Source organism: Chiloscyllium punctatum, chromosome 9 (assembly GCF_047496795.1).
Source record: "Chiloscyllium punctatum isolate Juve2018m chromosome 9, sChiPun1.3, whole genome shotgun sequence".
In the NCBI taxonomy this organism is placed as follows: domain Eukaryota; kingdom Metazoa; phylum Chordata; class Chondrichthyes; order Orectolobiformes; family Hemiscylliidae; genus Chiloscyllium; species Chiloscyllium punctatum.
In genome coordinates, this window is record NC_092747.1 from 69,891,180 (window position 1) to 69,918,741 (window position 27,562).

The following is a 27,562-nucleotide window of genomic DNA, read 5'->3' on the forward strand; positions in this document are numbered from 1 at the left end:
AGATGCCAGGATATTGGCGATGCCTCACAGAAAGTTAGATGCCAGTGTGCATGGTGAAGGGCTGAGAATGATTGTTTTTCTTGGGTCATTCCCTGCTTTGCAGTTTCCTTGGGTAACATGGAGATCATTTAGAGCAAACAGTGTACCCACTAGGCACCAACTCTAATTTCCCAACAATCTTGCAAGTGGGGTACGAGGGGCTAGAACATATATCCTGATTGCCTAAATGGTTTCACCATAAGTCAACTTTATAATCAATAATAATCACTGACTATTAATGGGTACCAAATTACCTTAGACATGTCAGATATACAATATCAATGAATACACTTGGCAGTGAATAAAAAACTTTAATCTCATTTGTATTTAAAATTCGATATAAACATTTGATGTGAGTACTGGCTTTGCATTATGTAACTTTAATTATTCCCAAATTCTTAACAAGAGAATATTCATTTTAATCTTTCATTGGATGTGGCCATTCATAAGACCAATACTTGGTGACTATTCATGTTTACCCTAGAAATGATTAGATTAGATTAGATTAGATTACTTACAGTGCATCCTTCTATTTCCAACCCCCTCACTCCCTATCTCTGTTCCAAACGAAGAATTGGATTCCTTCCAGATGGGTTTTTGAGACAAATATTGATGATAGTTTTATGGATTGGAATCTTCCCCTCCCTAGAGTTGGCAAAGAAAGATGGTTAAAAAAGGGGAAAAAAATTAGGCAAATCAGAAGTTGCTCCAGTAACTCAGAACAGTTCTAAAGAAGGTTCACTGGACCTGAAAGGTTAGTATTGCTTTTTCTCCACAGATGCTGCCAGACCCTCTGAATTTCACTGGCAATTTCTGATTTTTGTTTCAGATTTCTAGCATCTGCAGTTATTATATTATGTAATTGGGTAAGTTTGCTCTCGAGAAAAACTTGTCCCCTTCTCACTACTCTGTCATAAAGAGTTGGTGAGAAGATCTGTTTGGGACTTTTTTGATTCATCAACAATGAAGGCACTTGATGGTCAACTAACAGTTACTTATGGACCTTAACTCACTACCTCCATGAGCACCTGCCTCCCCAGCTGAACAGAAGTGTGACTAGACTCCCAGCTTGTGAACTGTGATGACATCCCTGCAATGGGGCAATCCTGTGCATGTTGTGGGTAAAAGTGGACTTTGAAAGTCAGCCCCTGCACTTGCCTCAGACTCCTGAGAAGCCTCCCCTCATGCCCTCAAGACCTGATCCCATGCAAGGAAAGAGAAAATACTTAACTTCTACTGCTGGGTCACCGCTGTAATAGACATCAACTGGCAGTCCTTTAGACCCAGAAGTTGCAGGCCTCTGGCTGGTAACTTTGAGTGACTCAACTTTCTCGGGTTACGGCATCTGTAAACGTAAGAAAGTCACCTGTTAATGAGCTGGAAAACATGTAAAAAGAACGTTCTCTCATCAGTGAGATCAAAGTGTTTGTTGCCACCTAACATGCTGCCCCCATACCTTCTTAAAAAATTGGGTAATCTTGATTCTGGTCACCATTGACAAGATGAGCTTTCAATTCCAGAATTATTAACTGAATTCAAATTCCACCGAGTGAGAATAAAACCTATATCCCTAGAACGTTAACTTGGGCCTCTGGATTCCTGGTCCAGTGATATTGCCATGATATCATTGTCCTCTCCATTTCATATAAGACCAAAGCCCCGGGTTTTTGCTTTTAAAAATATTGTGTAATGTGATTTACAGGCTAATAATGGGAATATGAAAATTTTGTATATTTCAGTCTTTTGTTCAGGCAAAATTATTTCCGTTTTCATTTTCAGTAACATCTTACTTTCTCACCTGAAAGTGTTGGATCATTTCTAGGATCTGTCTCTAACAACCAGACTGTTTCACAGATCTTGTCTTTGATGAATTGTTTATTACTTATTAATGAGTCTGAAGGGTTGCTGTTGACAGGCTTTGTTAATAAGCTTAATGTTATCATCAGCTGATAACTGCATTCATGACTGGCAAGGACACTGAATAATGTCCAGAAGAGCCCAGACAGAATGACGTTCGCCTCCATTTCAATCCACTGCATGCAGGCTAATTATAGCAGTCATCTGCTGCATGAACTGTGCTCAACTAATTCTACATAAGACAACAATTTAAACTGATGTGTTTGGATTTAGAAAAAAATGATAGCAGAAAAGGAAATGCATTCCACATAAAAAATTTTAGTTTTGGAGCAATTCTATAATTGTTTGTTGAACATTCCTGCAGGCTACAATAAATGATTGATATGTAAATAACTGATTACAAAACTCACACCCATGGCAAGCAAACAGTTCTGACTAATAAAAAAAACTGCCTCAGGAGATTTTACTATGATACTCTGGAATATATTTGAAGTGAGTGACTGAAAACATTAATCACGAAGAAAATCTGTAAGTTACACAGTTGATTATAAGTATTGATATTTTCAAAAATAACAAATACATAAGCATTAGTCTTTCAGTTCTTGAAAGCATGCTGCCTGTGTATATTAAACGTATGCGAAAGATTATGGTGACTGACTATGTTGCCATATCTTCTCAAGGACTTAGATTAGATAATGGTTAGATAAAAGAAGTTAAAAATCACACAACAGCAGTTAGAGTCCAACGGGTTTAGTTGGAAGCACTAGGTCTGCACCAACTAAACCTGTTAGACTACAACCTGGTGTTATGTGATTTTTAACTTTGGTAACCCCAGTCCAACACCGGCTTCTCCATATCTTAGATAAATGAGTAATGGCTGGCATTCTCAACCAACCATATTTTTATAGAATGCTAAACTTACACATGTACCAAATAAAGAGAACTGTTGGAAACTCTATGGTGTCCTTTGGTCTATATGTATTTAGTAGGAGAAAGTCAGGGCTGCAGATGCTAGAGATCAGAGTCGAAGAGTGTGGTGCTGGAAAAGCACAGCAGGTCAGCCAGCATACGAGGAGCAGGAGAATTGATGTTTCAGGCATAAGCCCTTCATCATTAATGAATCCTGACTGATAGCCCAAAATGTCGATTCTTCTGCTCCTTGGAAGCTGCCTGACCTGCTGTGCTTTTCTAGCACCACATTTCGACTATGTATATTTAGTGTTTCTTTCAAAAAAAAAGTTTCAGATCATGTCCTATATTAATCAAACATTAAACATACCACTGCTTTGTTCTTGCTTTTGCAAAAGGCTTTGTCTTTTTGTCAGGGTTGTTAGTTCTAATTTGGCATGCACCACATGGACCCTTGAATCTCAAGTGCTATTCAGTTATTCAGACCAAACACATTTGGAAAGTTGCTCACAACTCTGGGTCTAATTTCAACCAGGACTAGAGTTAACATTTGTGATTGGAGACGACAATTACATGCATGGAATTTAAAGAGAGCAAAAGAGTTAGAAGGGAGTATAACAATATAAAACAAAATGCAGAAAGCTTTTGGTCAGTCTTGGAAGCATTCTCAGCTCATCCTCTGTTTCTGTCATTGCTGAAGGAGCAGAACAATAAAATAGTGATCTACAGTGAATATGGTATGGGATGGAATAAGTACAATAGCAAGAAATGAACTTGAATCAGAAAACACAGTCTAGAGCAACAAATGATCTTGAATGGCAAGACAGAATTCATATGGCAGGAAGTAAGAAATAAAAAGGGAAAGAAGACAGTGGTAGGTGCAGCTTATTGTCTCCCGAACAGCCACTATAGATGTGACAGAGAATAAATCAGGAGATAATGAGGGCATGTAACAAAGGCGGTACATCAATCATAGGTGACTAATCTTGTAACCAATCTTGTAAGCTTCTGCAGTAGGGATCATGCTTAGGTTACAATTATTTACAATACACATATTAATAACTTAGATGAGGAAGGGGAATGTACTATGGCCAGCTTTGCAGATGAGACCAAACTAGGTGGGAAGGCAAGTGGTGAGGATGACAGGAAAGGTCTTAAGAGGGATAAAGACTGGCTAAATGAGTCAGGAAAAATTTTGCGGATGGAATATAATATGGGTAAATCTAGGTTATACACTTATTAGGAAGACGAGAGGAGCTGAATGTTATTTACATGAAGAAAGACTGTATAAAGATGAGGTACAGAGGGATTTGGAATTCCTCATCCATGAATCACAAGGTGCTAGCTTCCAAGTTCAGCAGGTAATTGGGAAGGCAGATGGAATGTTGAGTTTTATTTCAAAGGGAATAGCGTATAAAAATAGGGAGGTCTTGATAAGCCATTCAAGGTACAAGGCAGCCCACAATCAAAATACTGTGAACAGTTTGAGACCCTTATCCAAAGAAAGACATGGTGGCATTGGAGGCAGTCCATAGAAGGTTCACCAGGTTGAAAACCAGGTATGACTGGATTGCCTTATGAGCTGAGATTGAGTAGTTTGGGTCTGTACACATTGGAGTATCGAAGAATGAAACGTGACCTTATTGAAGCAAACAGGATTCACAGGGGACTTGACAGGGCAGACGGAGAAAGATAGATGTTTCCCTTGTGGGAGAGTCCAGAGAGCATAATTTTGGAATAACGGGTTGCACATTTAAGACAGAGATGAGGAGGAATTACTTCTTTTAGAGGATAGAACATCAGTGGAATTCTTTACAGCAGAGGGTTCTTGAGAACTTTTTAAAATCAGTGTGGGAATTGTGTGGAAAAGGATAATGTTGAAAAGGCAGAAAAGGGGGCAGTAGGCTGCACCTACCACTGTCTTCTTTTCCTTTTTATTTCTTACTTCCTCCCATATGGATTCTGTTTTGCCATTCAAGATCATTTGTTGCTCTGGACTGTGTCTTCTGACTCAAATTTATTTCTTGCTATTGTACTTATTCCATCCCATACCATATTCACTGTAGAGGATAATTGAGGATAATTAGTTCAGCCTTGATCTCATTGAACAGCAGTGCAGACTGAATGGGCTGAATGAACTACTTCTACTGTATGGCTTCTCCATCTTGTGGTCTAAGTGAATGGATGCCTATAATGTGGTTAGGAGTACGTAGAAATGATATTGCATACTATTATTGGTCAACCAACTGTTTGATGGTAAAATTTGAAGATGTGCTACAGGAGCTACCACCCACAAACTACTCTGATCAGCCAGTACTGGAGTCTCATTGCAGATAATGCACGCAAGTGTTAGACCATAGTTGATTGTTGCTAACTTTGCACAAATGCAAATTTGTTGCAAGGTATCTACAAGTGTAAGGCCAAAAGAAATTGTTGATTGCATCTTGACATCTACTGCTGAACAAATAACAATGGTTCTTGATCAACCAAACAAGAACTTGATGTTCCACAGGGATCAGTTCTGGGTCCTTTTTAGTTTATCATTTATACAAATGGTTTGGATGAGGATATAGAAGGCATGGTTAGTAAGTTTGTTGACAACTCCAAAATTGGTTGTTTAATTGACAGTAGAGAAGGTTTTGTAAGCTTACAAAGGTATCTTGAGCATATTGGTCATAGGCTGAAAAATAGCAGATGGAGTTCAAAAGTGATGTATTGCATTTTGGTATATCAAACAAGGGTAGGACTTGTACAATTAATGGTAAGGCCTTGGGTAATATTGTAGAACAGTAGGATCTCGGGGTTAAGGTTCATAATTCTTTGAAGTTTGCATCATAAAAGGACAGGTAGCGAAGAATGCATTTAGCACACTTGCCTTCGTTGTTCAGTCTTTTGATTATAGGAGTTGGGACGTCATGTTGAGTTTGTACAGGACGTTGGTGAGGCCTCTTCTGGAAGACAGTTATAGAAAGGATGTTATTAAGCTGGAGAGGGTTTAGAAGAGATTTGCCAGGATGATGCTAGGTATGGAAGGTTTGAGTTGTACAAAAAGGCTGGACAGGCTGGGAGTTTTTCATTAGCATGTTGGAGGTTGAGCAGTTTATTGAAGTTTATAAAATAATGAGAGGTATGGAGAATGGTAGTTAGCTTTTCCCTAGAATGGGGGATTTCAAGACTAAGGGGGAGAATTTTTAAGGTGAGAGGAGAGAGGTTTAAAAAAAGTCATGAGGCAAATTGTTTTACACAGAGGGGTTACGCATGAAATGAACATCCTGAGGAAGTGGTGGATGTGGGTACTATTATGATGTTTAAAAGACATTTGGATACGTACAATGCTATGTAAATCCAGATAATGTAGTAATTGGCATAGTTTTGAAAAAATATCTGAATGAATGATTAGTCAGATAGTTACATCTCATAATAATGAACCTGGATTTGCAATAAAACATTCTTAGAGAATTGAGAAAATGTGATTATTCTCCTGTGTTTATGGGTTTGATGATGTTGGCAAAAAGGAATGGGGCATGACTTGGTTGCTGAGCTTGCTTGGCATCCCATTGCATTTCTTCCTATCCAATGATCAAACCTTGGTAGGGTCTCGATATGAAATGTCACATCGACTTCTCCACCTCCTGATGCTGCCTGGCTTGCTGTATACTTCCAGCCTCCTGTTTGTCAACTTTGGTACCACAAAAGCAGGCTTTGGCCAAAAAGAAATACCACTTGCACAAAGACTCAGATCTTAACCTAAGAGGTTTTTAAAAACATATAATATCCATGAAGGATGTTTGGAAGAGTGAACTCACTTGTTTGTAAAGTCTGCAGAATTCTTTTGAGGGTTTCCCATGTGCAACTCCACAGGAAGCTTCTGTTCCATCAAGCTTCCACTGACTGTATAGAGTCATAGAGTCAAAAAGGTTGACAGCACAGAAAAAAGGCTGAGAAATAGTTTTACCAATTTTTTTTTAACCTGAGCTTTTTTCTTGCTGGTATTAACCCTCTTTTGCGATATTTGTCCTTCTCTGTTTTCAGTCTCTCACTCACGGTTCACTCAATCCCTTAGCACTCTACAACAAATCTCTTCCTGGTCTCATGCTGCACCCCCACCCTTCTTAGTCTTGACATTTGCCACATTCTCAATCTGCATTCAACCTTTCTCAATCTCCACAGTATCAGTATCTAGTTTAGTTAGAGAATTAATTGACTAGTAGCTCTCAATCAGGACTACTGCAGGGATAATGTACTTCTCACTTTTATTGGTAGTGAATGTTAATTACATCATTTTGAAGCAAAATTATGGTACTTTCTTTAAGGAGATGAGAAATATATTTATGCTAATGCAATTTGTTCTGCTACCTTGCTGGTGCTATTTCATCTTTTTGATTCCTTCAAGTAGTTCGATGTTTTATCATGGAATCTCAAATAATATAGCATAGGAGGAGATCAAAAAGCTCATTACTAGTGTGCTGGCTTTTGGTAAATGTTATCCAATTAATTCCATCCTGCAAAAATAGTGCAAGTAGGACACAAACCCTCAGTTATTCTTCATGTGATGTCTTGAAGGAAGGATAATATACCTCCAGAAATCACAACCATTTTACTCTGTACGAATATCAACTCCAACCATTGGAAAATTTCTTCCCAACCCATACTGAATACAGTTTTATTAAGATTTTCCTATAGCTCGACAAATTCTCTCCCATTCAGTATTTGAACAAATTATTTTGAACGTTATTGAACCTGTTTTCACCACACATTCCAGCAGTTCTTTTCAGATCAGAAACCTTGCTGCTTAAAATGATTTATCATAATTCTAAATCCAGTTCATCTGCCAATTTTCTTAAATTGAAGTCTGACTACTAACCTTTCCATCACTGAAAACAGTTTGTTATTTATTCTATCAAAACTTCCCATAACCTTGAACACTTCAATTGCATTTTGACTTAAAGTTTGTCACTTCGAGTTAATACTCTATTTCTTGGCATTAATGTGCAGTAAATCATACCTGTTAACAAAACAATTGTTTTGTGTTTGAATGTCTGTGCATTTCTCAATATTGAACAGTCTATTTTTAATATTGACATATTCTTTTTTTATTACACAGGATGGAGTCAGTTTCAGTATGTTTTGTTACAAGATTGTGTTGCCTGTGCATTTCAGAAAATTGCAAACAATGCATCTGGGATTCTCCTACATTTGTTGCTAATTGACAAGTTGAATTCAGTAAACTGTCTCCAGAGTGGGTTGAAACATACACATTCAGCAGTTACATTCAAAACATGAATTTAACTACCCCAGCAGCAAGATTGTTAAATAACACTGATCCTTTTTCAGTCTTCCGTTATGTTTCAATTTCTGGCACAAATGTGTCACAAACTTGAAAGGTTATTGCAGCCCTGAATATTTGTGCCTCTGGTTCATCCTGAATGATGTAAGTAACTTCTGTACATTCTACAGAAGTGCCAAGCAGATGCCTGGAACGTTCTTGTAGAATGAAGTTCCTTTATTACCTTCTCCAGGGATATTTGTGGACTATACACATAGATTGTAGGATTTTTCTAAGTCTAGATGACATAGGATGTATGTTTGGAGTTTTGCATGTTTCTCAAAATGTGCAAAAGCCTTCACAGATCAGAATTTCCAAATGATCAGCTTATTTGCAACCATTTACATAAAACTGTGCAACTCAAAGATGCTTTCTCGATAGCTGCCCTGATTCCTTACTTTAGAGTCAACATCCATGTTTTATTGTTTAATCCAGATAGCAAGTGCAAGGCTCGCTTGGACACTAAGATTACTCATTGTTAAACTAATTTGCAATAGCTGAGCAACACCAAGTACAGCTTCGAAGCAGTGCTATAAGAGGATTATGCTTCAATGAGTGTAGCCAGTAAGTACACCATTGGAATTTTAATACCACTTATATATTGTCGGACTTTAGCTCAATCTACTAACGTCCTTTCTTCTATGTGTGAGCCAAGTCCTGCGTGTTCTTTAAATGAAGCAATAGGAGAAGATATTCGGTCTCACACTTTTAAGTTTATTTTAGCAGTAAGTGGATAAAGCATTCAGAGCTCTGGGTCTAGACCTTTCTGTCCCTGACAAACAGCAGAGTGTGTCAGTTCACGAAGTCCGACCCCTATCCTGCCCCTGACCCAGTCTTTTATACAGTACAAAACGTCATGTAATCACAGAACATTGTGCAAGCATTGAGGTGTGGTTGTCTTCTTGATTGACTGTTGACCTGACTCCATTCTCCGCCTTCTCGCGTTCCCGGATATCTGACCCCATGTAACCTCCTTCTGCAGGAGGTGGTGCGAAATAGTTCTTGTTTTTTTACCACAGCTTACAACATGTCCTGCATCTGCACTCACAGGGCGGCAACACCCCCGCTGTCTGCTTCGCTCTCCCAGCCGCTACCAACCGCCAGTACACACTGCTCTTTATTAAAAGTCATTCCTATTGTGTGTTTACATCAGCATATCTTTACAAGTCAGATGTACTCAGTACTTTTCCACTGTCTGTTCGTACATACAAGGGTTACACTACACTGTGCTAGTTAATGGTTAAGTATAACATTGTATTATAAGTACTGAAACAAATATATCATTAAAGGCTTCTGAATGCCTCGAACTAAGCCATATATTTACAATATATAAAAGAGTATGCTGTAAGCAGCACCAAGATAAAAAAAATCAAAATGCAGAAGAATCTGGAATACTCAGCAGATCAGGCAGCATCCTGACTGACGGCAAGGAAATCTTCAACTTGCAAAAGGCACCATTAATCAATTCACCAAAGGAGAGAAAGCAATGATGAGTTACTGACCAATGTGGAAGTTGATTGACAAAAGAATGCTGGTGAAGAGCAACAGTGGCCAGGAAAAGAGCATTGAACAAAGATGAGAACATTAGAAAATTGACTAATCTGTGAAGAAGAATTGGAGGAGAAACAAATGGGGATAGATGGAGTTAAAAGGCAGGAAAGCAGCAATCAAAATGTAACAGTGAATGTACAGGACTGGACCAGAAACAACACTCATTGTATCAATCAAAGGCAAGAAAGACTATTGATGGACATGGATTAGGATGCAAGTTGGGTGGAAAACTTTCAGGAGTTCCTCCACTAGCCCAGCTCCAACCTCACAGTTGAGTTCAATGGTAACATTGCAGCTCAGCAGCTGAATGTTAGTCTAAAATAAATTGTGAGATCAAAAGTTCAAGGAGCCATCATGAGCCTGAAGAAGTATAAAAATCCCAGGATCAGTTAAATACCAGCAGAGCGGTTGAAATATTGGATGAACACTCTCTTAAGAGAGCACACTGCCCAGTTCAACAAGGTCTGCATTGTACAGGATGTTCTGGGTGACTGGAGGCGAGGACTAATTGTTAAATTCCAAAAGAAGGGAAATCTCAATAACTGCAACAGCTGGAAGGGCATAATACAGAGGTACCTTGATTATCTGGCATTCGATTATCTGAATCCAGATGTTCGCAGGTAAAGGGATGGCTGGAAAATGGGAAGCCTTCAGAAATGAGATAACAAGAATCCAGAGAAAGTATATTCCTGTCAGGGTGAAAGGAAGGCTGGTAGGTATAGGGAATGCTGGATGACTAAAGAAATTGAGGGTTGGTTAAGAAAAAGAAGGAAGCATGTGTCAGGTATAGACAGGATAGATCGAGTGAATCCTTAGAAGAGTATAAAGAAAGTAGGAGTATACTTAAGAGGGAAATCAGGAGGGTAAAACAGGGACATGAGACAGCTTTGGCAAATAGAATTAAGGAGAATCCAAAGGGTTTTTACAAATATATTAAGGACAAAAGGATAACTAGGGAGAGAATAGGGAACCTCGAAGATCAGTAAGGCGGGCCTTTGTGTGGAGCCACAGAAAATACTAAATGAATATTTTGCATCAGTATTTACTTTGGAAAAGGATATGGAAGATATAGACTATAGGGAAATAGATGGTGACATCTTGCAAAATGTCCAATTACAGAGGAGGAAGTGCTGGATGTCTTGAAACGGTTAAAAGTGGATAAATCCCCAGGACCTGATCAGGTGTACTGGAGAACTCTGTGGGAAGCTAGAGAAGTGATTGCTGGACCTCTTGCTGAGATATTTGTATCATCGATAGTCACAGGTGAGGTGCTGGAACACTGGAGGTTGGCAAATGTGGTGCCACTGTTTAAGGAGGGCGGTAAAGACAAGCCAGGGAACTATAGACTGGTGAGCCTAACATCAGTGGTGGGCAAGTTGTTGGAGGGAATCCTGAGGGACAGGATGTACATGTATTGGAAAGGCAAGGGCTGATTCGGGATAGTCAACATGGCTTTGTGCATGGGAAATCATGTCTCACAAACTTGATTGAGTTTTTTGAAGAAGTAACAAAGAAGATTGATGAGGGCAGAGCAGTAGATGTGATCTATATGGGCTTCAGTAAGGTGTTCAAAAAGATTCCCCATGGGAGACTGATCAGCAAGCTTAGATCTCATGGAATACAGGGAGAACTAGCCATTTGGATACAGAACTGGCTCAAAGGTAGAAGACAGAGGGTGGTGGTGGAGGGTTGTTTTTCAGACTGGAGGCCTGTGACCAGTGGAGTGCCACAAGGATCGGTGCTGGGCCCTCTACTTTTTGTCATTTACATAAGTGATTTGGATGCGCGCATAAGAGGTACAGTTAGTAAGTTTGCAGATGACACCAAAATTGGAGGTGTAGTGGAGAGTGAAGAGGGTTACCTCAGATTACAACAGGATCTGGACCAGATGGGCCAATCGGCTGAGAAGTGGCAGATGGAGTTTAATTCATATAAATGCGAGGTGCTGCATTTTGAGAAAGCAAATCTTAGCAGGACTTATACACTTAATGGTAAGGTCCTAGGAAGTGTAGCTGAACAAAGAGACTTTAGAGTGCAGGTTCATAGATCCTTGAAACTGGAGTCACAGGTAGATAGGATGGTGAAGAAGGCGTTTGGTATGCTTTCCTTTATTGGTCAGAGTATGGAGTACAGGAGTTGGGAGGTCATGTTGCAGCTGTACAGGCCATTGGCTAGGCCACTGTTGGAATGTTGCATGCAATTCTGGTCTCCTTCCTATCGGAAAGATGTTGTGAAACTTGAAAGGTTTCAGAAAAGATTTACAAGGATGTTCCCAGGGTTGGAGGATCTGAGCTACAGGGAGAGGCTGAACAGGCTGGGGCTGTTTTTCCTAGAGCGTCGGAGGCTGAGGGGTGACCTAATAGAGGTTTACAAAATTATGAGGGGCATGGATAGGATAAATAGACAAAGTCTTTTCCCTGGGTTCGGGAAGTCCAGACTAGAGGGCATAGGTTTAGGGTGAGAGGGGAAAGATATAAAAGAGACCTAAGGGGCAACTTTTTCATGCAGAGGGTGGTACATGTATGGAATGAGCTGCCAGAGGATGTGGTGGAGGCTGGTACAATTGCAACATTTAAGAGACACTTGGATGGGTATATGAATAGGAAGGGTTTGGAAGGATATGGGCTGTGTGCTGGCAGGTGGGACTAGATTGGGTTGGGATATCTGGTCGGCACAGACAGGTTGGACCGAAGGGTCTGTCTCCATGCTGTACATATCTATGACTCTATGACTCTCTATGAATGTCGGATTATCCATTAAGATCGCAAGGTCCTGATGCTTAACTAAACTATGTTATCCAGCATTTGATTATCCGGAATTCGATTAACCAAACAAAATACTGCCCACCCGTGTCCTTCGGATAGTTGAGGTTCCTCTGTGTTGCTGTCAATATCTGGCAAGGCCTTCAGCATGATACTCCGCAACAGAATGAAAGCAGACTTAGATAGTGTCCTTGTTGAAGAACAGGCAGGTTTTCAGGGTGACAGATCATGCTGTGAGGAGGTCTTCAAGCGCAGTAACATTGGAGAGCAGGGCCCAAAGCATGAGAAGCAACTTTTTTTTTAGCAACTTAATTGTTTTCAATAAGGCTTTCAAGAAGCTAATACACACAATGTCTAATGGAACAAGAAAGGTAGGAGATTACTGAGGTTACAGGAAAAGTGCAAGATCAATTTCTCAAACCGCAGTAATGGTTGGAAGTATCTATTTAACCTGCACACAGCAGCACACATCCATGAAAAAAAATGAAAGTAACTGGAATTATTGCATAGACGGATTGAAAACAGGAAAAATCTGATAGAAAAGCTAATAAAAGGACTTGATTCATTTGGTAAAGCCATTAAGAAAATGTATACTATTATTGACAGTACAAACAATGAGATTCATTCTGAAAAGCAATTAAGGAAATGGGGTCATTTATTCAGACTATGATTAACAGGATTCATTTAGACGAGCACTGAAAAGGGTAGAAAGCTTCCATTATACTTCAGAAAATCTTCCAGTTCAGCAGTATGTAGTGGCAGCTGTGCTATTGTCATGACCAAACCTCTTCAAGGTTCCTCTAGTTATTATGGTTCCAGATGGATACCCCAAATTGGGTATTCCAGATGAGGATGGGTGAATTCATTCACTCTCATTATTCACCTCCCCACCACTGGTCGCAGCAAAATCATTTTGAAGAGGAACCATCCCTGTGGTTGCTCTTCTCTCAGCCCAAATTAACTTATATTTTAAAAAGGAATCAATTTGACCAGACTTCCTTGAGTTAAGGGAAGAGTGAATAAACACAAGACACATGCACAGATTGATAACAAGAAGTGAGTCTGGGAAAAGATGGAAGTTAATAGATGTTTGGGTCAGTCTGTCTGGGAGCTTTGTGAAGAATGAGCTATTGATAGTTGAACAGTTAGTTTTTTGATTCTTGGCTTTTCAGTAAATTGAAACCTTTTTGCCCTGTTTTGTTTTGATCTTCGCTGACAGAATCCAAACTGAGATGGAGTCTATTGAAGAAATTAATGAGGTCCTGTAATTGTACGGGACTTGCAGACCTCAGACTATCAAGAAGAGAATTAAAATCTTAAAAATCACCTAACACCAGGTTATAGTGGCTTATTTGGAAGCACTAGCTTTTGGAGTGCTGCTCCTTCATTAGGTGGTTGTACAGTACATGAAGGTACTCTTCTTCTACCCCACAACCACCTGAGGAAGGAGCAGCACTCTGAAAGCTAGAGCTTCCAAATAAACCTGTTGGACTATAATCTGGTGTTATGTGATTTTTAACTTTGTACGCCCCAGTTCAACACTGGTACCTCCAAATCACAATTAAAATTAACAGTCACAACCCCAAAGGCCTACCAATTGTCCAGGATGATAGAGACCACTACTTGGAGAACAGTTAAACTACCGTATCACCTGACTTTGTGAAATCAGAGACTTGGAGGGCAACCTTCCCTCTAAGCTGTGCATGCACATTGCCAGTCCATGGTTCTGTGCACAGTGCTAAGTACTGGCACTGAATACGACATTGACTTCTGGTTCTGGAAGTCATTGCTGTAGATAGACCGTGGAGGCCTGCACAGCTGAAAAGAAAATTAGAAAGAATGCTGCTTGGATGGTGAGGAAAGAACAAAGATAAATGGGAAACTAAAAGCTTGACAGATGTGTAAGATTCTGAAAGGAACGAGGAGTCCCATAAGTAGCATCCAAGACAATGTCACCTGGATTGGTGGGTGAATAGGTTTGGACTTTGAAGGAGTAAAACCAGATTTTCTTCATAATCTCAGTGACAATATTTATCATAACAGTGTCACTTGTAGCTGCTTATATGCAATAAACAGCATATTGCTTAAAAGTCATAGAGTCATTGAGTCCTACAGCATGGAGACAGGCCCTTTGGCCCAAACTGGTCCATGCTGACCAAATTATCCATCCATGCTAACCCCATTTCCCTACACCTGGCCCATATCCTTCGAAAGCTTTCCCATCCATGTATTTGTCCAAATGTCTTTTAAATGTTGTTAATGTACCCACCAAACCACTTCTGCTGGAAGCTCATTCCATAGGCATACCACCCTCTGTGCTACCAGTCAGAGGTGAAGTTGATGGCACCAAATCTACTAGACAGCTAATATAATGAGAAGAGCAATAATGATGTTTGTCTTACAAAAATCTCCAGGTATGGTGATATTGGTATCAACCATCAACCATAAGAATCAATAAAGCACCATTGGTCTTCAAGTAGCTCCACTGTTTTGTCATCCAACAATGTCAACACAGCCATGATTCTGCGACTCCATATGTCCAACAACAATCTACATCGGCAGATGTTGCACAAATTAGACATCTTTCACCAATGTTGCCATTGTAAGATTCTGGGCATCACTTAGAGAGGCAATATACTTCCAATGACAAAATGCTAAACAGGACTAGTCAGAGGTTCCTGTGTAACATAGTGGCTGAGAGATGACTGAGACTGGTAGGACATGTATTTTGACATCTGGATGTTTGCCCATTAGAGTATCAATAGAATTGACACTGCTACATGGACAAGGAAGGCTGGGTGAGCAAATAATAGACTTGGTGAAGTCAACTTAAGGAAGACCTTCAAGACTTGAACCCCATGGAGAGAAAGAGATTGCGGTGGATTGGGTCTAGTGGCAGAATCTTGCTGCCCATTATCTCATGCAGGAGCAGAGGAACTAAGGCGAATTAAGGCAGACTACACCTGTGGAAAGAGAACCAAAACATTCAGATCCATAATTTTTCATCAGAAATGTGACAAATTAGAAATACAAAAGTTTTAGGCCTGGGAAATGAGAGTGTGGAAGAGGAAAAGTTTGTGATTGGATTTGGAAATGGAAGACACTTAAAAAATGATTGCTAGTACTGGATAGACAGAAATGTTTCTAATACAAGTGAAAAAAAAAACAAATGAAGCTGCATCATACAAGCAGATGTGAACTAAACAGTGAAAGCAAGGTGCTGTAGCCAAAGCTAAATGACCCACAATCAATATGTCAAGTAAAAGATATACAGGCAAAGATATGTAATTGTGAATGATGAACAATTAACAGAGGTAACAATGTCTTTGTATGAATGACAATGGATTCCAGTCTGTGAAAGCAAAAGATAAGGTTGAAATATTTGCACCCTTCTTTGATTCAAAACGTCTGGGTAAAAGATTCTTTGCAGCATTCTTCTAAGGTCTGCATCTTACAGATGCCAGTGTTACCTAATTTGATTCTAGTCACATGACATCAAGAAATAGCTGAATGTAAAGAGCATGGCATCAACAATATCTCAGTTATAGTACTGAAGACCTCTGTTTCAGAATTTAGCTGTGCCTCTAGCCAACTGTTTCAATAGAGCTGCAACATTGGTATCTGCCCAACAATGCAGAAATTTGTGGAGGTATGCCTCTCCATAAAGATCAGGACTAATCTAATTCACCCAACTAATAGCTCATCGGCCTACTCTCAACTAGGAGCAAATGATAGAAAGATTCAAGCACTAGCAAGAGGTACCTAACCGATAATTTGTGAGTGGGTTATCAATTTACGCTCCTTCAGGCAAGTGGAAAGTATTTTGTAAGATTGCTGACATTTGTGATAAAGGTGCACCCTTTGTCACAGCTTGCAAATCCATAATCAGAAAGAATCAATAAGTAGAACAAAAAATTCATAAAAGTCTGTAATTAAGAGTCTGATGATGACCATGAATCCATTGTTGATTGCTGGGAAACCTTATCTGATTCACAAAAGTCCTTTCAGGAAGAAAAATACCATTATTACCTGGTCTGGCCTCCATGTGACTCCAGAGCCATGGCAATGTTGTTCATGCTTAACTGTCCTCTAGGCAATGAAGGATGGGCAATAAATATTGGCGTAGCCAGTGATGTCCTCATCCCATGAATGAATAAAAAAACTGTTAACAGTGTGGAAAAAGAAAATCAGTTATTTCCTATCAGCTTCTTCTGACTTCTAATTGCTAATAGACCAATTAGACAATTTAAAAAAAACCTCAGGCAGAGCTAAATTATGTGCACTTAAAGGCCACTACAAAGATAATTTATGCTAGTTAACATGCGAGATACCCTACATAATAAGCCATCCAGTCTTTTAACTTTGTGAAGACCATCTTGGAGTACAAATAAAAACACTTATGTAATTATAGTGTCAAACCTTTTTCTCAACATATTTTAACTTCGGTGTCCAAAACATTTGCAATCAGGGATTTGAACGTACTGAGCATTACATTTTAGGACATTTGGAGAAATCAAAATACATTTATTAGACTGTCACTGAAAAAGTGGACTACCTTTTAGGTAATTTGCAAGGTTCGCTCAGATCTTCTGTCACAAACAACTTTATATGTCTTCTGAGTAAAATGATTTGTTGTAAGATAGAAGACATATCATTTCCTGAATTACCTTTTCAACTTGATGTAGTCAAGCTGGAAAAGTCAGGTGTTTCTCTGTGGAAGTGGTAGAGATGCTGGCCATACCTGCAAGATATAGAATGGACCAATGGTTAGAATTGATGTGCAAATATTGACACGGATAATGACATTATTGTCAGAGTAACAAGTTAATTAGGAATGCTGCTTACTCAGTTGATGGAACATGAATGTCTCAGCAAGCCTATAGGAGCAGTGTGGGTCATTTCCTGCAAGAGCAAGTATTCTTTCCTCCATATGGGATGAGAAGCATGTCTGGCATTCTTCCATCTGTACAAACTTGCTCTGCCCTGTTGTTGGCTGGCTTCTCCAGTAATGAGTGAAAGGGAGGATTGGGTGAGCTGTAAGTATGTAGCATTCTTATTTCTCTAGGTACAGAAAAGCAAAAGGTGTTGAGGCATTCCTGGATAGTTAGGAGGTAGGTCAGAGGCCATGCAGGTTTAGTAGTGTGGGAGGTTGAGTGGTGTCAGTGAGAATGATAGATGTTGCAGGCAGCAGTGAGAGTAGCAGAGCCTGAGCATTGCTAGGAGGTGGATGAATTGTAGAGATAGAGTACGAGGTGGTGGAGAAAAGAATGTGACACTTACCACGGCACAGTGGAGAAGGTCATTGATATTCCTATGGCACTGCTGCTCATTTCTGACGTTGTGGAGATGGCACTGATTCAGCTGGTGAACTGTGGCCAGGCAACTATCGTCTGGTGGTGCAGCCTCCTCTTTCAGTGAATGAGCTACCTCTGTATCACCTCCTCAACCAGAACCTCCAGTTTCCTCTGGGTGAATCACAGTGCTATCTTCCCCTTCTCCAACATCTTCAGAATCTATCCTTGAATGAACACGACAACTTTGGAATTTCAGTCGTCTTTGGGTGCTTACGATCTTTTAAGTATGATGGTGGGCACAAGCAATTCTGGTCTTTTGGAGAACATTCACCATATACCCAGTTGTTCTGGGAATGGTGTCTAGAAAGTTGGGCTAGAGTTGAATATATTGGATGCCAAAGGGGAAGGGAAGGTAATTAATACAGAGCATGTGGTAAGATAGGATAATAATTTTTCCTAATCATATTTAGTATAAAATATTGATTTTTGGATGTCATCAGCATGATTCTGTTATTTCAGTATTGTTTTTGATTTTTGCACATATTTTGAAAATGTATCAATTTCTTGCAAAAGTGATATTCTTGCAACTGATATTGATTTTATTTGTGTTTTCTTGTTTTTTCACATCTTGGATATTGACTCAGAGCACCAACAGATTTGGTAACATTTGGTTTGTCATAGAGCATTTCAAGTGCCTGCAACATGTGAAGTTGATAGTTCTGATGGTCCTCTGGAACATTTGTCCCACTGTTCCCCAGAATTCCCAAATCACAACTTCTTCCACAATTGGAGAGCCCTTTCCAGAGATATCTTCCTTCAATGGTAAAACTCAAAAGAGTTGAAATTGATGACAATTATGTCTCCAATTAGTTCTGTTGCAATGCTTTGTATTCACAAGGTTCAGGTAATGTATAAAGATAATTTCTAAAGTTGTTAACATTTCTCCTGGACACTATTTTATTGAATTTTGCACTTTCCGTAATAAAATTGACTTTTAAAGTAAACTGGTTGTCAAATGCTTTTAAGATGTTGTTGTGGACTAGACTAGTATACTTCAAAATATTTTAAGCAGGTAGCATTTCTTATTTTAAAGGTAGCTGGGAAGTGCATGCTCCAGATGTGATGCGACGGCTCAAACTACTTGATGTTAAGCAAAAACAAATTGAAACACTATAGCTAAAATACAAACAAAAGAAAGAGGAATTTAGAATCATTTAACTATTGGAAAACTTAATTTAATAATATATAGTGACTATTAGTAATTAGCTGTTCAATTTAGCATTACCAAAAGTCAAATTCACATGCAGTTCTCTAATCCAGGAGGAAAGAAAACCATCAAGAGAAAATGAACCATCAAGAGAAAATGAAGAGTGTAGCAGCCCAGAGACATTCATTGAAATTTCTAACACTTTTGAGACCTCAACAGCTCTGATGTTACTGAACAAAAAAACGAGAAATCTAGAACTGGCCACACCCATTCAAGCTGTTAAAAAAAAAACCAAGGCCTCACAAGTTGTTTAGACCTCTGCCTTGTTTCTTCCATGCTGACCAATTTAATTCTCTGTCTGAAATATCTGCAACTTTGAATCTGCCTGGAGGTGTAAGAACATTCTCCTTTTCGTTTGTTTAAATTAAATTGCTTCCTTTAAATTATGATAGCTGTTAAAAATTGGATAAATTCTGCTGTATTTTCAACTTTTCTTTATGTTTGAATTATGGCTTCTATTCAATTGCTATAAAGCTTGTTAGAAAATTATCAAATTTAAGACTTTTTTTGAAATGATAATTAACTTTTATTTACTGGTAAGATCTCCTAAAAAAAGACTTTGAATTGTAATTGGTTATTGTTTGATATTGATTTCAAGCTAATTTATGCATCTTGGTGTGGATGTGCGTATTGTCACTGGACAGTTAATCTAGCGACCAGCTAATATTCTGGATATTTGGGTTCAAATTGTGCCATGGCAGATAGTGAAATTTGAATTCAGTAAAAATTGCGAATTAAGTGTCCAATGATGACAAAACATCCATTGCTGATTATCGCGAAAAACCCATTGGTTCACTAATGTCTTTTAGGGAAGGAAATTGCTATCCCTACCTTATCTGCCCACATGTCTTTCCACATTCACAGCAATGTGATTGATTCTTAACTGCCCTCTGGCAATTGGGGATAGAAATAAATGCTGGCCTCAATAGTGACGTCCTCATCTTGAGAATGATTTTTAAAAATATTTTCTTTGAATTTTTTAAAAAACTTGAAACAATGAAGGATGAAACGTGTTTAAATCTGAATGCATCTGCTTAATACTGTGAAAATTATTCTCAAGCACTAAAAGCTCTTAAATCACATTATATTGTTGCTCACGTTTCACTTTAGCGTTTTAAAATGAAAAGAGCTAAAATGAAGGATTAATGCTGTTTTACACTTTATTTTGTTGGATTTCCACCCAGAAACAATATAAATGAGATACAGCATTTCTGATTTCTGCCCTTTTTAACTGAAGAAAATGGCATTGTGGAGTTTTCATGCCTTTTAGAATTTGCAGTTGTGTAAAAAAATTGTTTGAACTTAAATAATTGTTTTTAAAATTTTTGTCTTTTTCCTTTATTTGTTTAAAATATTTTAGTCATTGAGGTCTACAATGTAGAAAAGGACCCTTCAGTCCATGGAATATGTCCTGGTCAAAAATAAGCCACAATTTATTCTAATTCCATGTTCCAGCACATGCCCCATAACCTAGTGTCAATTGGCATTACAAGTGTACAACTTAATACTTTTGAAATGTAAATGAGGTTTTCTGCCGCTAGCAGTGGGATCCAGATTCTCACCCATTCTAGGTGATTTTTTAAAAATCGCTCATCCCCTTTAAAATGATTACCTTTTACCTGAAATCTCCCTAGTCATTAATCTCTCATTCTAGGAGAAACGTTCCTTTCTGACCACCCTACCTCTGCCCTTCATAATTATACACACCTCAATCATGTTCTTCCTTATTTTCCACCATTCCAAGGAAAACAACACTAGTATATAAAATTTCTTTAACTAAAACTCTCCAGCCCTGGCAACATCTTAAAAGTCTCCTCTGCACTGTCTCTAGTATAATCACATACCTTGTATGTAGAACTACACAGAATGCTCTAGATGTGGCCTAGTTAACTTTTCATACAGTTCCAGCATAACCTCCTTGTTCTTAAACTCTATGCCTCAGCTAATAAAGTCAAGTATCCCAGATGCCTTCTGAGCTACTTTATCTACAGGTCTCATCACCTTAATTGACCAGTGGATATGTACATTGAGGTCCCTCTAATCCTCAGTGCTTCCTCGAGTCCATCATGTATTCATTTGCCTTGTTTGTCCTGCCAAAGTGCATCATCTCACACTTATCGAGATTGAATTCTGTTTGCCATTGATCAGCCCATTTCTTCTCATCAAGGGCTATCATCTTTATTATTTACCATCCCATCAGTTTTCATATCATTCACTAACTTACTTATCATTCTGCTACATTCAACTCAAAATCATTTATATGTACCACAAACAGCAAGGGAGCCCCCAATACTGGTCCCTGCAGAATCCCACTGGACTTGGGCTTCCAGTTACAAAACATCATCCGATCTTCACCCACTGTTTTCCACCACTCAACCAATTCTGGGCATGATTAGGAGTTTCCTTAGGTCCATAAAAAGGAAAAGAGAAGTTAAAGTGAAGGTAGGCCCCTTGGAAATGAATCTGGGGAGAAGGTTATAGGGAGCAAGAAAATGTCAGAGGATTTGTACAGTTATTTGGTATCAGTCATTACTGTGGAAGATAACTTTGAATATTTCCTTAATACTAACAAATATGGAAGTGAAATCACCATCACTGCAGAAGTAGGAGTAGACAAAGTAATGGGGCTAAAGGCACACCTGTGGCTTGTATCCTCGGATCCTAAAAAAAGGTACCGACAGAGAAAGTAGATGTATTGGTTGGAATTTTCATAAAACCCTTGGATTCTGCAGAAGATTGGAAAACTGCCAGTATGACATCTCTATTCAAAAAGGGTGGTAGGCATAAATTGTGTAACTATAGGCAGATTAACCTCACATCCATTGTTGAAAAAATGTTGTTATGGTTAAGGAAGTGATAGCAGAACATTTGGAAAACCATAATTTAATCAATCATAGAATCCCGAGTGTGGAAGCAGGCTGTTCGGCCCATCGAGTCCACCCTGACCCACTGAAGAGCATTCCACCCAAACCCACCCCACCTCTGTAACCCTACATTTCCCATGTCTAATCCACCTAACCTGCACATGTCTGGTCATTCTGGACAATTTACCATGGCCAAACCATCTAACCTGTGTACTGCTGGACTGTGGGAGGAAATCCATTCAGGCAGGGAGAGAATGTGCAAACTCCACAGAAAAAATTGCAACTGAACCCAGTATGCAACTGAACCCAAGTCCCCTGGTACTGTGAGGCGGCAGTGCTAACCTGAGCCACCAAGCAGAGACAGCAATGGCTTCGTAAAAGGGAAATCGAGACTGACTAATTCAGTAGAGTTTTTAGACGAACTCTCCCCAGAGTGGAGAGAGGGAAACCAGTAGATATGTTGCATTTAGATTTCCAGAAGGCATTTAGAGTCATGTAGAACTCTCAGCACAGAGACAGGCCCTTGGCCCCAACTGGTCCATGTCGACCAAAATGTCTGTCCACGCTAAGTCCATTGACCTGCACTTGGCCCATATCCTTCTAATCCCTTCCTCTCAATGTACTTGACCAAATGTCTTTTAAATATTGTTTGTGTACCCACCTCAACCACTCCCACTGGTAGTTCATTCCATATGCATACCACCCTCCGTGTAAAAAAGTTGCCCCTCAGGTTCCCTTTTATTCTTTCACCTCAAACCTTAAACAGATGCTCTCTAGTCCATGATTCCCAACCTTGGAAAAAAGACTGAGTGCATTCACCCTATTCATGCCTCTTATTATCTTATATACCTCTATAAGGACCCCTTCAGTCTCCTATGCTTGAAAGGACAAAGTCCTAATTTGCCCAACCTCACCCATAACACATCTAGTCGAGTGCTAGCAAAATCCTTGTAAATTTCTTCTGCACTCTTTCCAGTTTAATAACATCCTTCCTATAACAAGATGACCAAAACTGAACACAATACTCCAAGTGCAGCCTCACCAATGCCTTGTATAACTGCAACATAACTTCCCAACTTCTATACTCAGTGCCCTGACTGATGGAGGCCAGCATGCCAAAAGTCTTCTTCAGTGCCCTGTCTACCTGTAACTCCACTTTCAGAGAACAGAGTACCTGAACTTCATGATCCTTCTGTTCCACTACACTTTTTAAGGCCCTACCATTCACCACTCCTACTTTTTCAAAACTCCTACTTTGATTTGACTTTCCAAAATGCAAGACCGCTCACTTATCTATATTAAACTCCATTTGCCATTTCATGGCCCACTTCAGCAGCTGATCAAGGTCCTGCTGCAATTTCTGATTACCTTCCTCACTGTCCACAATCCTCCTATTTCAGTGTCATCTGCAAATTTACTAATCACGTGTTGTACATTCTCATTCAAATGATTGATACAGATAACAAACAGCAATGGCCCCAGCACCGACCCCGAGGCACTCCACTCGTTAAAGACCTCCAGTCTGACAAGCATCCTTCCACTATTACCCTCTGCTTCCTACCACTAAGCCAATTGTGTATCCAAATAGCCAGCTCCCTCTGGATTCCATGCAATCTAACCTCCCACAGCAGCCTAATATGTGGAACCTTATCAAAGGCCTTACTGAAATCCATATAGACTACTTAAACTGGCCTGCCCTCATCAACCTTCCTGGTCACGTCGTCATATTTGTGAGACATGATCTCCCATACACAAAACCATGCTGACCACTCCTAATCAAACTCTATCTTTCCAAATGCATATATATCTTATTCTTCAGAATCTCGAGTTATTCTTTTTCCTTCAATATACTTAGAGAAAATATGACAAATTTCCTCACAAAAGCTGTCCATAGTATTGGAGGCAGTATATTAGCATGGATAGAGAATTAGCTCATGGACAGGAAACAGTGAGTTGGGGATAAGTGGTTCTTTTTCAGGTTGGTAACCTGTGGCCACTGAGGTTCCACAGAGATCAGTGCTGGGACCACAATTGTTTACAATATATACAAATAAGTTGAAGGAAGAAAGTGAATGCACTGTAACCAAATTTGCAGACAACAGAACAATTGGTGGAAAGGCAGTTTGCGATAAGGACATAAACAGTTTGCACAGGTTGGCAAAAAGTTAAGTAAGTTGGCAAAAAGTTGACAAATGGAGTGTGATATGGGAAAATGTGAAGTTGTTCATTTTGGAAGGGAGAATGATAAAACAATATTATTTAAATGGAGAATAACTGCAGAAAGCTGCAACACAAAGGGACTCGGAAGTAGTTGTGTGTGAAACACAAAAAGCTAGCGCACAGGTGCAGTAGGTCATCTGGAAGGCAATTGAATGTTGCTCTTTTTTTTCAAAGCATTTGGTGTATACATGCTTGGAAGTCATACTGCATCAGTGTTAGATGCTGGTAAGACCACCTCAGGAATACTGTGAGCAACTTTGGTTCCCTTATTTAAGGAGATACATGATTTTATTTGAAGTAGTTCAGAGAAGGTTCACTGCCGTCTGGAGATCTGCCATATGGAGGGATTGTCTTATGAGCAAAGGATAAATAGGTTGGCATTCTACTCATTGGAATATAGAAGAATGAGCTGTGATCTCATTGAAACATATACATTCTTAAGGATTTGACAAGATAAATTTGAGAGGGTGTTTCCCCTCATGGGAGAGTCTAGGAGCAGAGGGCATACTTTCAGAATTAAGGAGCACAAATTTAAAACTGATATGAGGAGGAATTTATTCTCTCAAAGGGTTGAGAGTCTTTGAAAATCCTTGCCAAAAAGAGGGTCAGAGTCCCTGTTTATACTGAAGGCTGAGGTAGATAGATTCTTGATTTGCAGGGGAATTAAGGGTTACGGGGAAAGGGCAGGAAGGTGAATATGAGGAGTGTTAGATCACTCATGATCTTATGGTCAACTGGTGGGTCAGTTGGTCAGATATGACCTTTTAACAAAATCATGTTGACTGTTCTTGATTAATTCCGGTGTCTCCAATTAATTACAATAAATTCTGACCCTCAGAATTACTTCCAGTAATTTCTCACCACTGAGGTTCAATTGACTGGGCTATAGTTCCCTAGTTTATCTCTTTCTCCCTTCTTGAATAATGGTGCCACATTGGCTGCCCTCCAGTCATCTAGCACTTATCTTGTGTGCAGAATAGAATTGAAAATTATTGCAAGCACCCTACTATTTTCTCTCTTGTCTTACCTAACAGCCTGGGACATAACTCATCCAGTCCTGCAGCCTGCCACACCACTCAGAATCTCCTCTCTATCTATGCTAGTTTTTTCACAATTCTTCTCCTTCATTTTTGTATCTCACTAGTGAACACCCATAGAAAATATTCATTTAGAATCCAATGTCCTGGATGAATAAATTTCCGCTGTGGTCCTTGATGGGCCTTTTTTTAATACTTGATGTACTTATAAAATTACTTAAGATTTTCCTTTATTTTAACCTGCCATTATCCTTTCTTGCCCCCTTTTGCTTTCCTATTTTCCTTTTAAATCCCTTCTGCACTTTCTGACCTCCTCTTGGGCTTCTGATATTTTCAGCTCTTGGAATTCAACATAAGCCTTCTTTTGCTTCTATATCTAATCCTGTACATTATTTGTGATCCGAGGTTCACTAGATTTGTTGGTCCTATCCTTTATCTTTATGGGAACTTTGAGGAGAGGAGTTGGGAAGTCATGTTGAGATTGTACAGGACATTGGTGAGGCCTCTTCTGGAATACTATGTACAGTTCTGGTCTCCCAGTTATAGAAAGGATATTATTAAGCTGGATAGGGTTTCGAAGAGATTTACTAGTATGTTACCAGGTACGGAAGGCTTGAGTTATAAAGAAAGGCTGCAACTTTTTTTCACTGGAGAATAGGAGATTTGAGAAGTGACCTTATAAAAGTTTCTAAAATCATGATGGGGAGAGATAGAGTTAATGGTAGTTTTCTTTTCCCTAGAATGGGGGATTTCAAAAAGACATGAAGGGAAAATGTTTTACACAGATGGTGGTTTGTGTGTGGAAGGAACTTCTTGAGGAAGTGATGGATGTGGGTTCAAAGGTTTGAAGGGAATATGGGCCAGGAGCAGACGGGTGAAATTCATTTATTTTGGGATTATGTTCGACACGGACTGGCTGAAGGTCTTCGAAACTCCTATTTTGTTGAATGCTTATCACTGCCCTGACACAGATTTACTTAAAAGTATGTGCTCCCAATTCACTTTGATCAAACCATATCTCATTACAATTGGGCTTTGATTTTTGATTCATCCTTTTCCTTTCCATAACAAGCTTGAATCTAATGGTGTTATACACAGAAGATAGAACATAGAACAGTACAGTACGGGCCCTTCGGCCCTCAATGTTGTGCTGGCCTTTTATCCTACTCTAAGATCAGACTAACTTACATTCCCTTCATTGTACTATCTTCCGTGTGCCTATCCAAGAGTCACTTAAATATCCTTAATGTAACTGACTCTACTACCACTGCTGGCAGTGCATTCTACGCACCCACCACTGAGGAAAGAATCTACCTCTGACAATTCCCTTAAACCTCTCTCCAATCACCTTAAAATTATGCTCCCCCATGATAGACATTTCCACCCTGGGAAACAGTCTCTGGCTATCCACTCTATCCATGCCTCTCAATGCCTTGTACACCTCGACCGAGTCACCACTCATCCTTCTTCGCTCCAATGAGAAAAGCCCTAGGTCCCTCAACCTCTCTTCATAAGACATGCCCTCCAGTCTGGGCAGCATGTTGGTAAATCTCCTTTGCACCCTCTCTAAAGCTTCCACATCTTTCATATTTTGAGGTGACCAGAACTGAACACAATATTCCAAATGTTGTCTAACCAGAGTTCTATAGAGCTTCCGCATAACCTCACGGCTCATAAACCCAATCCCCCTGCTAATGAAAACCAACACACCCTACGCCTTCTTAACAACCCTATCAACCTGGGTGGCAACTTTGAGGGATCTATGGACATGGATCCTAAGATCCCTCTGTTCCTTGACACTGCCAAGAAACTTGCCTTTTAACCTGCATTTTCTATTCAAATTTTACCTTCCAAAGTGAATGACTTCACACTTTTCCAGGTTGAACTCCATCTGCTACTTATCAGCCCACTTCTGCATCCTATCAATGTCTCGTTATAGCCTACAACAGCCCTCCACACTATCCACCACTCCACCAACCATTATATCACTAGCAAACTTACTAACTAACCCTTCCACTTCCTCATCCAAGTCATTTATGAAAATTACAAAGAGCAGAGGTCCCAGAACCAATCCCTGCGGAACACCATTGGTCACGGAGCTCCAGGCTAAATACTTCCCTTCTACTACCACCCTCTGTGTTCTATGGGCTAGCCAATTCTGTATCCAGACAGGTTTTCCTATATCCCATGCCTCCTTACTTTCTGAATGAGCCTACCATGGGGAAGCTTATCAAATGCCTTGCTAAAATCCATATGCACTACATCCACTGCTTTAACTTCATCAATGTGTTCTGACATATACTAAAATAATTCAGTGAGGTTCGTAAGGCATGACCTTCCTCTCATAAAGCCATGCTGACAATCACTAATCTAATAATGGTTTTCCAAGCAATCATAACTCCTGTCTCTCAGAATCTCCAATACTTTGCCCACCAC

General features: G+C 39.5%; 1 long non-coding RNA gene across 1 annotated transcript; it reads right to left on the reverse strand.

The window, feature by feature from the left end:
• Positions 1-1,291: 1,291 nt before the first annotated feature.
• LOC140481009 (uncharacterized) lies at positions 1,292-17,360 on the reverse strand. Its single transcript, XR_011961449.1, has 4 exons — positions 17,290-17,360; positions 17,112-17,185; positions 16,474-16,606; positions 1,292-1,384 (listed from the first exon to the last, which is right to left on the reverse strand). It is a non-coding gene; the product is annotated as an uncharacterized lncRNA (long non-coding RNA).
• Positions 17,361-27,562: the final 10,202 nt, after the last annotated feature.